Here is a 13,862-nt window from a genome sequence, read left to right as displayed (position 1 = left end):
AATTCATTTTAAAACCAGTAGAGGCTTAATGTGTGGCAATGGGCAGGTGAAGCTTTTCATGGCATGGAAGCACATAACATCATTGGGTCAATTAGCCTCTGCTAAAGAGTAGGTTATAAGATAGTGCCTCATCTCTTTGGTCGTTTTCGCACTCACCTTCCGCCGGCGCGACCCCCCTCTTCACCGCACAGGATCTGCGCGGATTTCGCACTAAACGCTGCGGAGCAGCCAGAAAAGCCGGAAGCTCCCGGCGCAAAAGCCGCTCAAACTGAAACCGCCAAAAAGCAGTTTGGCGTTTGCGCGGCTTTTGCGACGGGAGCTTCTGGCTTTTCTGGCTGCTCCGCAGCGTTTAGTGCGAAATCCGCGCAGATCCTGCGCAGTGAAGAGGGGGGTCGCGCCGGCGGAAGGTGAGTGAGAAAACGACCTTTGTCTGCTTTTGTTGTTGTTGTTCAGTCGCACAGTCAAGTCTGACTCTTTGCGACCCCAAGGACAAAGTCACGCCAGGCCCTCCTGTCTTCCACCATCCTCCGGATTCTGCTCAAGTTCGTGTTTGTTACATCAGTAACACTGTCCAGCCATCTCATCTTTTGCCGTCCGCTTCTTCTTTTGCCTTCTGTCTTTCCTAGCATCAGGATCTTCTCCAGGGAGTGCTGCCTTCTCATTTGGTGGCCAAGTATTTGAGCTTCAGCTTCAGCATCTGACCTTCCAGGAAACAGTCTGGGTTGATTTCCCTTAGGACTGACTGATTGGATCTTCTTGCAGTCCAAGGGACTCTCAAGAGTCTTCTCCAGCACCACATCTCAAAAGCATCTATTCTTCTGCGCTCGGTCTTCCTTATGGTCCAGCTCGCACAGCCATACATTACTACTGGGAATATCATCGCTTTGACTATACAGACTTTTGTTGGCAGGGTGATGTCTCAACTTTTTATTATACTGTCCAGGTCCGCCATAGCTGTCCTCCCAAGGAGCAAATGTCTTTTAATTTCATGGCTACAGTCACCATCTGCAGTGATCTTGGATCCCAGAAATGTGACGTCTGCCACTACTTCCATGTCTTCCCCTTCTATTTGCCAAGGTGTGATGGGGCCAGATGCCATGATCTTAGTTTTTTTGATGTTGAGTTTCAAGCCTACTTTTGTGCTCTCCTCTTTCACCCTCAACGAGAGGTTTTTTTAGGTCCTCCTCACTTTCTGCCATTAAGAGTAGTGTCATCTGCATATCTGAGGTTGTTGATGTTTTCCCCGGCAATCTTAATTCCGGCTTGTGCTTCATCCAGGCCAGCATTCCGCATGATGTACTCTGCGTATAAATTAAATAAGCAGGGTGACAATATACATCCTTGTCGAACTCCTTTTCCTATTCTAAACCAATCAGTTGTTCCATATTCTGTTCTGACAGCTGCTTTTTGTCTGCTTTGGAGGGGGCCAAACTCCGCATATTGATTTTATTATGATTTTAGCTGTTTTAATCGTTAGTTTTATTATCATATATTTGATGTACTCCGCTCTGAGCCCCCATGGGGGAATGGGTGGAATATAAATAAAATAATTAACAACAATAATAATAATAATACACAGGCTTTATCATCCATGTGATTCTAAAAAGCAAATCTCCTTTAGCTAGTGTGACTGTGAGCAGGGCCACATTTAGCACAGAATACACACGGTTGACAGCTCTGGGTTGGAAAATTCCTGGAGATTTGGAGGTGGAGCTTGGGGAGGGTGGAGTTCGTGGAAGGGAAAGACTCCAGCAGGATATAATACCATAGATTTCACCTTTCAAAACAGCCACTTTACCCAGGGGAACTGATCTCTACAGCCTGAAGATTCCAGGAGATCTCCAGCTACCACTTGGAACAACTATATGGAACCACAAGGTTGCATACAATAGTAATCCTGTGTCTTAATAACTATAAAATAATCTCATAAGGTTTTCATAAACAATTTATATAAATTTACAACAATAATGTAAAAACACCATTCAACAAAGTCCTAATTTCATAAATACATCCGTGTGGAGACAGTGACAAAACTGCTCTTTTAAAAAGTTTTTCTGTTCATCCTCCTTTGTAGCTATACAAGATATGACATCAGCAGTGCGTGATGGAAGCTGACCAAAGAGTGTGTTTCAAATGAAAGAGGGCTGGGTGCTCCATTTGGTTTCTCCTCTATCGTAATTTTGGATTCTCCTCTATCGTAATTTTGATGGTTAAGGAGGAGATCGCTCTTCTGTGAAATCAGCTGGTGAACAGGACACCCAAACCAGCTTACATCGATTGCTGGTCAGCTGATGTTATCTGAGTTGCGCTGATGGACTGAACATATGAAACTGCCTTACACTGAATCAGACCCTCGGTCCATCGAAGTCAGTATTGTCTTCTCAGACTGGCAGCGGCTCTCCAGGGTCTCAAGCTGAGGCTTTTCACACCTATTTGCCTGGACCCTTTTTTGGAGATGCCAGGGATTGAACCTGGGACCTTCTGCTTCCCAAGCAGATGCTCTACCACTGAGCCACCATCCCTCCCCCTATACAAGATACTGTTGTCGTATCTTGTATAGCTACAAAGGAGGACAAACAGTGAAACTTTTTTTGAGAGCAGTTTTGTCACTGCATCCACATGAATGTATACGATATGAATTTATGAAATTATAACTTTGTTGAGTGGTATTTATGTATCATTGTGAATTTTCTGATGTGTTTCTATATACCTTATAGAAATTGTTTTTGAAAACCTGAAGAGATTATTGTATAGTTATTAAAAAAAAACTATACACAGGGTTGGTCTTGTTGACTGTACCGCTTGGAGGTTGGCAACACTCTGCCTGTTTCGGTTTAAGAAAGCTGCTTGTTACGAGGAAGAAAAAACTTCTGAACTTGAGAACAGCTTGCTTTAAGTCCACATTTTGTACGCTAACAATTCATGACTAATGCCCCTGTATAAATCGATGGTGCGGTCTCATTTGGAGTACTGTGTGCAGTTCTGGTCGCCGCACCTCAAAAAGGATATTATAGCTTTAGAGAAGGTGCAGAGAAGGGCAACTAGAATGATTAAAGGGCTGGAGCACTTTCCCTATGAAGAAAGGTTGAAACGCTTGGGACTCTTTAGCTTGGAGAAACGTCGACTGCGGGGTGACATGATAGAGGTTTACAAGATAATGCATGGAATGGAGAAAGTAGAGAAAGAAGTACTTTTCTCCCTTTCTCACAATACAAGAACTCGTGGGCATTCGATGAAATTGCTGAGCAGACAGGTTAAGACGGATAAAAGGAAGTACTTCTTCACCCAAAGGGTGATTAACATGTGGAATTCACTGCCACAGGAGGTGGTGGCGGCCACAAGTATAGCCACCTTCAAGAGGGGTTTAGATAAAAATATGGAGCACAGGTCCATCAGTGGCTATTAGCCACAGTGTATGGAGCACAGGTCCACCAGTGGCTATTAGTGTATGTGTGTATATAACATTGTATGTGTGTATATAACACCAGTGTATGTGTGTATATAACATTTTTTGCCACTGTGTGACACAGAGTGTTGGACTTGATGGGCCGTTGGCCTGATCCAACATGGCTTCTCTTATGTTCTTATGACTATCAAAAGACACAGTGATCTGAATCACAGAGTGATAGAGGTTTCAGCTGATTATGAGGAAATTACAGGTTCCTTTCAAGGCCCACCTGGAAACACGAGGGCCCCAGTCGACAAGAAAGGTCGGCTGTGACAGGCCTATTTATATTCTTCAAGGACTATACAAACTATTTTGAGAGGGAATAGAAAGAATCTGGACTCTCAGTGAGTTTTTTTTAATCAATGTTGAACTAACAGCTCATTTTTCTATTTGCTCTGTGAGGGTGGAGCCCTGAAATCCTTCATCATGGGGCTTATCTGCCCGAGGGAAGCAAGTGCCTTTTCTACAAATAATGTGTGAAGAGTTTAGCTTGCTGTAAAGCCACTTTCAGCCAAGTAACACAGTAAATAAAACACAGAACTGCACCTGCAGTACTATTCACAATCTTCCCCTCTAAACCTTGTTGCTTTAAGTTCTAGGGAAACCAGCCTCCAGGTGGGACCTGGGGGATCTCCTGAAATTACTTCAGAACCAGTTTGGTGTAGTGGTGAAGTGTGCGGACTCTTATCTGGGAGAACCAGGTTTGATTCCCCACTCCTCCACTTGCACCTGCTGGAATGGCCTTGGGTCAGCCATAGCTCTCATAGTTGTCCTTGAAAGGGCAGCTTCTGGGAGAGCTCTCTCAGCCTCACCCACGTCACACGGTGTTTGTTGTGGGGGAGGAAGATAAAGGAGATTGTGAGCCGCTCTGAGACTCTTGAGTGGAGGGTGGAATATAAATCCAATGTCTTCTTCTTCAGCTAATCTCCTCACTACAGAGATCAGTTCCCATGGAGAAAAGTTATGATTTAGAGGGTGGACTCTATGGCACTGTACCGCAACTGAGGTTCCTGTCTCCTCCTAAACACCATCCCCAAATTTCCATGTTTCCCAATCTGAATCTGGCAAGCCTATCCACATCCCCTACTGGTGGCCATAGGGGACCTGGCAACTCTATTTAACACAGTTTGAAGCAAAGTCAGACTTGTACTGAGTAGGGAAACTAAGTGGGACACCCATATAAGGGTGGATTCTTTCATTACCCCCATGGTTGAGGAGACCTAGTAGTGCATTTTGTCCACATTGACCAGGTAATGCAAGAAGCTCATGGCTACCTGACTAGTCAATGTACTGTGGGTCCTTCCTGTATCAGTGTTATTAGCCCTATTTCTGGGGGGTGGAATATGGGTTTTTTTCACCTTACTCAATACATAAGGAACCAATGCATGCTGCTTCACATGAACACATGAAATCTGCCTTATTCTGAATCAGCCCATTGAGTCATCAAGGTCAGTATTGTCTACTTAGACCAGGGGTCCTCAAACTTCTTAAATAGGGGGCCAGTTCACTGTCCCTCAGACTGTTGGAGGGCTGGACTGTTGTGGTGGCTGCCGTTACTGTACAAGGCCGCGGGCCGTCAGTTCTCCGTCTTCTGCATCTCTCTCCCTTCCCCACACCACACACCCCAGCCTGGGAAATCACCTCACCTCGGTATCGCCTCACACTCTCTCTCTGCCGCCTCAGCCCAGTGCCGGAAGTGTGCGTTGCTAACGCGAGTTTAGGTCGAACGTCACTTCCGGTCTGATTTTGCCATAACCCGGCGGGCCGCATAAACGTCCTCAGCGGGCCACATCTGGCCCGCGGGCCGTAGTTTGAGGACCCCTGGTGTAGACTGGCAGCAGTTCTCCAGAGTCTAAGGAAGAAGTTCTTCACCTTCTGCCTGGTCCTTTAAATTGGAGATGCCAGGGGTTGAACCTGAAACCTTTTGCATGCAAAGCAAAGGCTCTTCCACGAAGATACTTCTACCTATTCCATCTGTCACAGAGGTCAACTATTGTAGAATTTAAAATGTATTTATTTCTCAAGTATCAAGTTCCTGAAGTTTCCTCTAAGGCACTAAGCCTAACTAACCGACTGACTTAAATCAGCTGAATGAAAGATTCCCACACTCAAAGCAAGCCACTTGACAACACGATATCAGTGCCTACTTTTGTACACCTGGTCACTGACCTCACTTTAACGTTTCTTTTGGCTGGAGTCCTCAAACAACACACTCAAAGTTTCCCCACTACATTCAAAAAAGAGTACATAGTTAGATAACTACAGGGCTGGCCTTGTAGCCGTTTACTAAGGACTTCCACCACACAGAGGAGGAAAAGGGGTGGAAGAATTCAAGACTAGACCAGACACATATATTAGCCAATGTCTCAACCTATGAAGGCATACAGCAGCATGTATGAATAATCTCTGCTGAAAGGTACTGCACTTGACATTATATGGAATGGGTAGTGAACCTGTAATGCTTGCTTTACATATAGAAAAGACACAAATCATCTTTTGATATTACAGCAGCTGAGGGATAAATATATCTACTGGCTGAGCTCTTATATCTCAAATAGCTGATGCATTATTAAGACACAGTTATGATCGTCTTGCTTTTCAAACAGGTTACGGGAAAAGTTTTTATCCCACCATAGCTTTTATTGGAAAGCAGCCCACTGCACTGGATGCATGCACTTCTGACAAATGTTTTATTTCATATATATCAACATTTATGCTAAAATAAGAATCTGTTAACCTTTAAGGTGTTGCAAGATTCCCATTTATTTGTGTTGCTATAGACGGAATTGGCTATCACTTTTGGAATTATGTCCAAAGTAGTTCACATTGTACCCCTGAACAAGTTTGAATTCATATGATAAATAACAATGGGGTGCATTCCTCTTCAGAACAACCATTTTATTCAGCTAAAGGTTATTTATTTATATTTCAAATTTATAGCTCACCCTACCTCGGGTGGGGGCCTCGTGGCACAGAGTGGTAAGCTGCAGTACTGCAGTCCAAGGTCTGCTTATGACCTGAGTTCGATCCCGGCAGAAGCTGGGTTCAGGTAGCCGTTCAAGGTTGACTCCACCTTCCATCCTTCCGAGGTCGGTAAAATGAGTGCCCAGCTTGCTGGGGGGAAAGTGTAGATGACCGGGGAAAGCAGTGGCAAATCACTCTACAAAAGTCTGCCAAGCAAATGTTGTGATGTGACATCACCCAATGGGTCAGTAATGACTTGATGCTTGCACAGGGGACTACCTTTACCCTGAGTACACAAGGCTCAGGACTCCTATGTCACAGTCTCCTATGCCAGCTGGGCAGTGGATGAGAAGATTTCAATAGACTATGTCAAATGCTGATGTAAGATCAAGCAGTAATAGCAGGGCCAACCTGCCTCAATCCAGCTGTCTGAGGATGTCCTCCATGAAAGTGACCCGTGCCATCTCCATCCTGCGGTTGGGGCAGAAACTAGACTGAAATGGGTCCAATGCCGATGTCCAGGAAACTCTGGAGCTGTTTGGCTACCACTCTTTCAATTACCTTACCCAGAAATGACAAATTCAAGACTGGCAGTAACTGGAGGAATCCGTAGGATCCAAGCTGCATTGTGAGGCCATGAGTCTGCCATCAGGGCCCAGTAGGGTTGCCAACCTCTAGGTGGTAGCTGGAGATCTCTTGCTATTACAACTGATCTCCAGGTGACAGAGATGAGTTCACATGGAGAAAATGGCCACTTTGGAAGTTGGACACGGAGAATTATGCCCCAAACCCCACCCTCCCCAGGCTCCACCCCCAAAATCTCTAACCCAACTCAGGGCTGGCAACCCTAGGGCGCAGAAACCCAACATTGGCCCACATCCACAACATGGGAGTATATATTTATTCTGGATGTTCTACAAAAAAGGCTTGTCAAAATCCCTTAAGGTTATTCCTTCAAAAGACAAAGATCTATTAGTTTGTTTCAATGAAGAGTTTTCCTGCATGTTTTCTTTTTATTACAGAATACTACAACTACTACATAGCAAAACTGCATTCCACAGATTCCTGGTTTCCCTGTCCTTTCCGTTTTTTATTTAGCTTCCTTGCGTGTGCTATTTATAATACTCACTGATGCTATTCCATATGCTACTGTGCTCTTTTTATTTTCTGTTCCTCCTAGAATTAAATTTTTCATTCCCTCATTTTTTCCAATAGTCAATTCAAGAACCATACTCTGAGTTACCCTATCATTCCCCAATATATAGCACCACACTAATGGATGGATGGGGACACACACACACACACACACACACACATATATATATATACACACACAAGTGTGAGTGTGTGTGTCAACACCTGAGTTTATTTTGCCCAGCTCCTTAGTAATAGAACACCAGAACATCGGCAAGTTTACTTCTCGAGGTTATTAGCTGATCATCAAAGTAGGAAGCAGACAGAGGCACACGCGATATACCAAGGATAGGTGTTTCGCACAGGGCAACCCTACAAACACACAGGGGGAACACACATTTGAAATACAACAGTTTGCAATTCTATGCACGGTTTCTGGGGAATAAACCCCAAACACAAGTGAGACTTACTTCTGAGCAAGCTCACTAGGGGGCTACATAAAGGGTTAGGAACTTTCAACACAGGAACTAGTCCTGCTGGGAAAGTGCTCTTTCAACACCTTGGATTCACACCAACTACCCACGTGGCTAGGCAAAGGAGACCAGGTGCCCTCACACACTTCCCCCATCCCCAGCAGGCACCACTAAGAGCAAGATGAGACACTCCCCTCTGACCTTTCCTAAATCTTGACCCAAGCAAGGAGGAAAGGAGGTCGGGAGAGGGGACTGTCTGGGAGAAGAGCCCCATCCTCCTTTCTCCTCACTGGGCCCGTAGGCCTTGCTGCCTTTGGTCACATCGAAGACTTTGCCATTGATGGCCAGGAGGATGTGCAGCGGGCGCGAACTGTCATACACAGCTGCTCCAGTGTGAAGTCCCCCTGCTTCATATGAGGCAGGGAAGAGGCCTACAGAGATGTTCCTCCAGGCCTTTCGTGAAGGACAATGGCTGGCGTTTTTTCCTACTACTTTCATCTATCTTGATCTCTTCTCCCCTGCCAATTGTCAGAATTGGGGGGGGGGGGGTCTTTATTCCCCATCTGATTGGTAAAATATTTTGCTATGGTTTTAAATTGGTCTTATCTTGCTGTTGTTTTTATTGATATTGTACATTGCCCAGAGCTCTACAGCAGCAGGGATGGATAATTCATAAATATAATTAACAACAACGATAATAATAATAACCAGTACAGCTACAGTTGCCAGCCCCCAGGCTGGAATTATAACTGATCCCCAGGCTACAGAGACCTGTTCCCTCAAGGAAAATGGCAGGTTTGGAGTAAAGACCCTAAGATATTATACTTCACTGAGGTTCCCCTCTCCCCAGACTTCTCCCTCTTCAGGCTCCACCCCAATTCTCCGGAGTTTCCCATCCCTGAATTGGTAAGCCTAGGTAAACAGCTACATTTACAAACAGAGCCTCTAATCATGTTCAATACAAAATAGTCATATTATGGATTATAACAAAGGTTATACTCCATTCGCCATTCCCCTATCTCCATAATGGTACACACACTGTGAAAATATGCCAAATGACATCGCATATACTGAAACAACAGAAGGGTGGATCAAGTGAGTTATTTTTTGCAGCATACAGTTTGCAGTTGGCTGTGCTGACTTCCAACCAATTAACCCACGGTGACGCAGCTGTGCAGCACATGCCATGTATTTAATTCAGCCTATATTGGCATACAACTGTTAAGGCTCAAAAATCTACATTTCTGGCAGAATGCCAAAACAGATCTGGGCTGCGTTTAACTTATGGCACCAGCTTTACACAGCTATTTAAGCACACGCTGACTGAGAATGACTGCCAAAGCCTACAGGAACCAGGACCCAGACTTATAGAAATGTGAATCGGACCAAAATTTATACCTGCAAAAGCATTTGAATACAATGTTCTGTTTGATTAATCCCAAAACCATGTTGAGACATTGAACATTTCAAATCATTGCTTCGACTGCAGGCTTTAGAACTGGAATATTTAAACTAAAACAATGTTTTGTCCCAAGGACAATATTTTAGATTTGTATATTACATTTTTCTTCTACTCACCACCATCAATATATTAATAAGATGTGCACAGCTTTAAAGATATGTACATACAGAGTTCCTGATCTAAAGTCTTCCAACCAGATTACACATTAAGAAACAAAGCAAAATTTGAGTCCCTTAAGACCAACAAAGTTTTATTCAAGGTATAATAAGAAGATGATATTGGATTTATATCCCGCCCTCCACTCCGAAGAGTCTCAGAGCGGCTCACAATCTCCTTTCCCTTCCTCCCCCACAACAGACACCCTGTGAGGTGGGTGGGGCTGGAGAGGGCTCTCACAGCAGCTGCCCTTTCAAGGACAACCTCTGCCAGAGCTATGGCTGACCCAAGGCCATTCCAGCAGGTGCAAGTGGAGGAGTGGGGGATCAAACCCGGTTCTCCCATATAAGAGTCCGCACACTTAACCACTACACTAAACTGGCTCTCCTTTTGCTTTTGTGTGCATGCACACTTCTTCAGATACAGTGAAATGTGGTTTCTTTGCTTTTGTCCCTCTCCTCCCCAAATCCTGTTTTTAGGCTCCATCACCAAAATCTCCATGTATTTCCCAATCCGGAGTTAGCAACTTTATAAGAAACCAATATTCCTGTTAAGTCCTTGGGTTTCATTGACCCAAGTGCTGTAATAACTTGTAACTCAGCAATTTCCCTTTCCTATCTGTCCCTGAAGTTCCTTTGCTATAAAAGTTGCAAAGTTTGAGGTCACCCGTTGAATGCACTGGAAGACTGAAGTGTTCTCCTACAGGTTTCTCAGTCGTGTGATTCTTGATGTTAGATTTGTGTCCATGTATCCTTTGGCGTAGGGTCTGACCTGTTTGTCCTATGTAGAGAACCGAAGAGCATTGTTTTCATTTAATCGTATATACAATTTTAGAAGATAAGTGAATGAATGAGCCTGAGATGGCGTAGTTGATGTTGTTAGGTCCAGTGATCACATTGTCTGGGTCTATGTGGCAGCAAAGTTGACATCTGAGTTTATTGCAAGTTCTGGTACCAATGCCCATGTTTGAGTTAGATTTATTACAAGAAGGAGACCTGCTAGAAAGGTAGGCATGTCCTACCTTTGCTTTCTTCTCCCCCACCCCCGAAGTCTACTTTCCCTTTCTCTTCTTTCCTGTGACACCAACAGCAGCTTCTGGGGCATCCTGATACTGGAGGCTATGGGTGAAACCTGGCAGCAGCTTCTGGTGCATCCCAGAGGCTGTGGGAGGGACCCAGTGGCAGCTTCTGTGGCATCCCGGAGGCCTCCACAGCCAGTGGCAGCTTTTGTTGGCTGTTAGATTTATAGATTGTGGGTGAATTGTTTAAGACTGGGGGGCTGTCTGTGTACAGGAAAAGGTTTATCCCCCAGTGCTTACGAAAGAGAATTGTCAGTATTCAGTAGAGGTTGTAAGTCACTGAGGATGTGCTGAACTGTTTTGAGTTGAGAGCTGTTATGTGACTACTAGTGATGTTCTGTTATTGTCTCTTTTGGCCCTGTCTTCTAACAGGCTTGCTCTGGCTATTGTTCCGGCTTTGTGAATCCGTTTCTTGACTTCATCAGGTAGATATTTTTGTCCCAAAAATGTTTGTTGCAGATATCTCAGATGAGAATCTCTGTCTGTAGGTTTGGAACAGATGTGGTTGTAACGTAGAGCCTGTCTGTAGAAAATAGATTCTCTAGTATGTTTAGGATGATAGCTAGATGTATGTAGATATGTTTGTCAATCAGTAGGTTTCCAGTGTAAGGTGGTGTCTATGTGTCCATTGTATATTTGTGTAGTACTGTCCAGAAAATATATTTCTTGCATAGATTGGTTCACTTGATGGTGGGGTGAAAGTTGTGGAATGCCTGGTGGAATCTGCCCAGGGCTCCCTTACCAATAAATGCCATCAATGCAATGCAGATATAGGAGAGGTGTGACTGGGCAGGAGTTAGGAAGCGTTACTCCAAATCAGCCAGGAAGAAGTTAGCATGTTGTGATGCCATGCAGGTGCCCATGGCTGTACCATTAATCTGAAGGTACAAGTTGGTACCAAATTTGAAGTAGTTATAGGTGAGAACAAAACGGCACAGTTTGGTGGCAAGGTTGTTGTGTCAGAAATCCTTATTCTTGTGACTTGTAATCCATTTTTGTGTGGGATGTTGGTGTTCAGAGATTCCACATTCTTGGTGGCCAAAATAATATTCTCTGGAAGGCTATTCAAAGATTGTATTTCCTCAAGAAATCTATGATGTCAAACACATAACTAGGAGTATTAATGGCATAGGGTTGTAGAATAGAATCCATGTATCCAGATATCCCCATGGCGAGAGTGCCTATGCCTGAAACAATGGGGTGTCCTGGTTGTCAAGTTTGTGTATTTTTGGAATAAAGTAAAAGATATCTGGTCAAAGTTCCTGTGGTGTGTCTGAAAGGATTTTCTCCTGTATGCACAGGGGTAATTCCTTCATGATCTTGCCTTGTTCTTTTTTGTATTCCTGTGTGAGATCTGAGAATAGCTGTTTGTAAAAAGCAGTATTTGAAAGTTGTCTTTGAACCTCTTACATGTAGTTTGATCTATCCACGATGGCAACAGCTTCACTTTTGTCTGCTTCTTTAATTATAACATCTGGATTTTTCCTGCATTTCCATTAAAACAGTTGAGTTAATAAATCCCCTGGCCAAATAAAAACTCATTTCTCAAAGTTTTACAATGCCAATGTACTAAAAAAAAGAACCAGTCCAGGTATTTCTAGTAGGTTTTTTGTTCACATTCATAGCCCTATTAATCAAAGCATAATGATGTGGAACACCCTATGAAACTATCTGCTGTGACAATGCCAACTGAGCAAATGTATGGATAGATTTTTTTAAAAAAACAAGTTCTTCCTGGAAGCTATCATTCCTTACAAATGAAAAATTGTAGCAATCCAAGAAGTTTCAGCACCGATTTGTAATTAAAATCTAAGTGGAGTCACTGACTATGAAAAGTACAGTCTTGTTGAAGTCTTATAAATGACTGCTCTTCAACTATGCCAAAAATATACAGCAGAAGGAACTGGTATTACCGTACAGGGATATAACTAGCATTTCAAGGTCCTGGATAAACAATTTTCACTTTGTTATTCATTATTCCTTTTGACTTTGTTGGACTATGCAAACTACATAACCCAGTAAAACACATATCTAGGGTAGCCGCTTATAGGTGGGGAAATTCCTGGAGATTCAGGAGTGAAGCCGGGGAAGAGCAGAGTCTGGGGAGGGACCTCAGTGGGATGCCATACAGTCTACCCACCAAAGTAGTCATTTTCCTCAGGGAAAATGATGTCTATTATATCTGGAGATGAGCTCTAATTCTGGGAGATCTCCAGGTCCCACCTGGAGGATGACAACCCCACAATAACAGTAAGTTACCATAGAAATGAATGTATTATGTAATAAGCTTCATATGCAAGGTGAACCTGCATGATCAAATATAGAGGGGAATGAAGTGAGATATACCTTTGATGCACAGAGAAACAGAGAAAGAAGTACTTGTCTCCCTTTCTCACAATATGAAAACTCGTGGACATTCAATGAAATTGCTGAGCAAACAAGTTAGAACTGATAAAAGGAAGTACTTCTTCACCCAAAGGGTAATTAACATGTGGAATTCACTGCCACAGGAGGTGGTGGCGGCTACAAGCATAGACAGCTTCAAGAGGAGATTGGATAAACATATGGAACAGAGGTCCATCAGTGGCTATTCGCCACAGCATATTGTTGGAATTCTCTATTTGGGGCAGTGATGCTCTGTATTCTTGGTGCTTGGGGGGACACAGTGGGAGGGCTTCTAGCCCCCTGGTGGACCTCCTGATGGCACTTGGTTTTTTTGGCCACTGTGTGACACAGCGTGTTGGATTGGATGGGCCATTGGCCTGATCCAACATGGCTTCTCTTATGTTCTTAAGGCTTTTCATTGATCATTTTTTGTGCACTTTCAACAGTTTGCAGATCACTTGTATTTTACTTCTTGACCAATGAGGCCCAATTACTTTCTATACAGCTTGCAAAATCCATTATATTTATTTAAATATTTATACATCCCAATGGGGACCCAGAGTGACTTATAATGTTCTCCCACCTTCATTTTAACTTCATAACAACCCTATGTTAGGTTGGTTATGCTGAGAGAGATCCAAGGGCTCTCAGCAATAGGTTTGCCAGACCTGGTGGAGGCAGGATCAGCTGGCCAGCAGGGGTGGTGGGTAACTTACTCTGAAAAAGAGGGATATCCATCTGACATGCAGCGACATGTCTACA

The sequence above is a fragment of the Heteronotia binoei genome, chromosome 16 (assembly GCF_032191835.1).
Source record: "Heteronotia binoei isolate CCM8104 ecotype False Entrance Well chromosome 16, APGP_CSIRO_Hbin_v1, whole genome shotgun sequence".
Taxonomy (NCBI): domain Eukaryota; kingdom Metazoa; phylum Chordata; class Lepidosauria; order Squamata; family Gekkonidae; genus Heteronotia; species Heteronotia binoei.
This window is presented reverse-complemented; position numbering follows the sequence as displayed.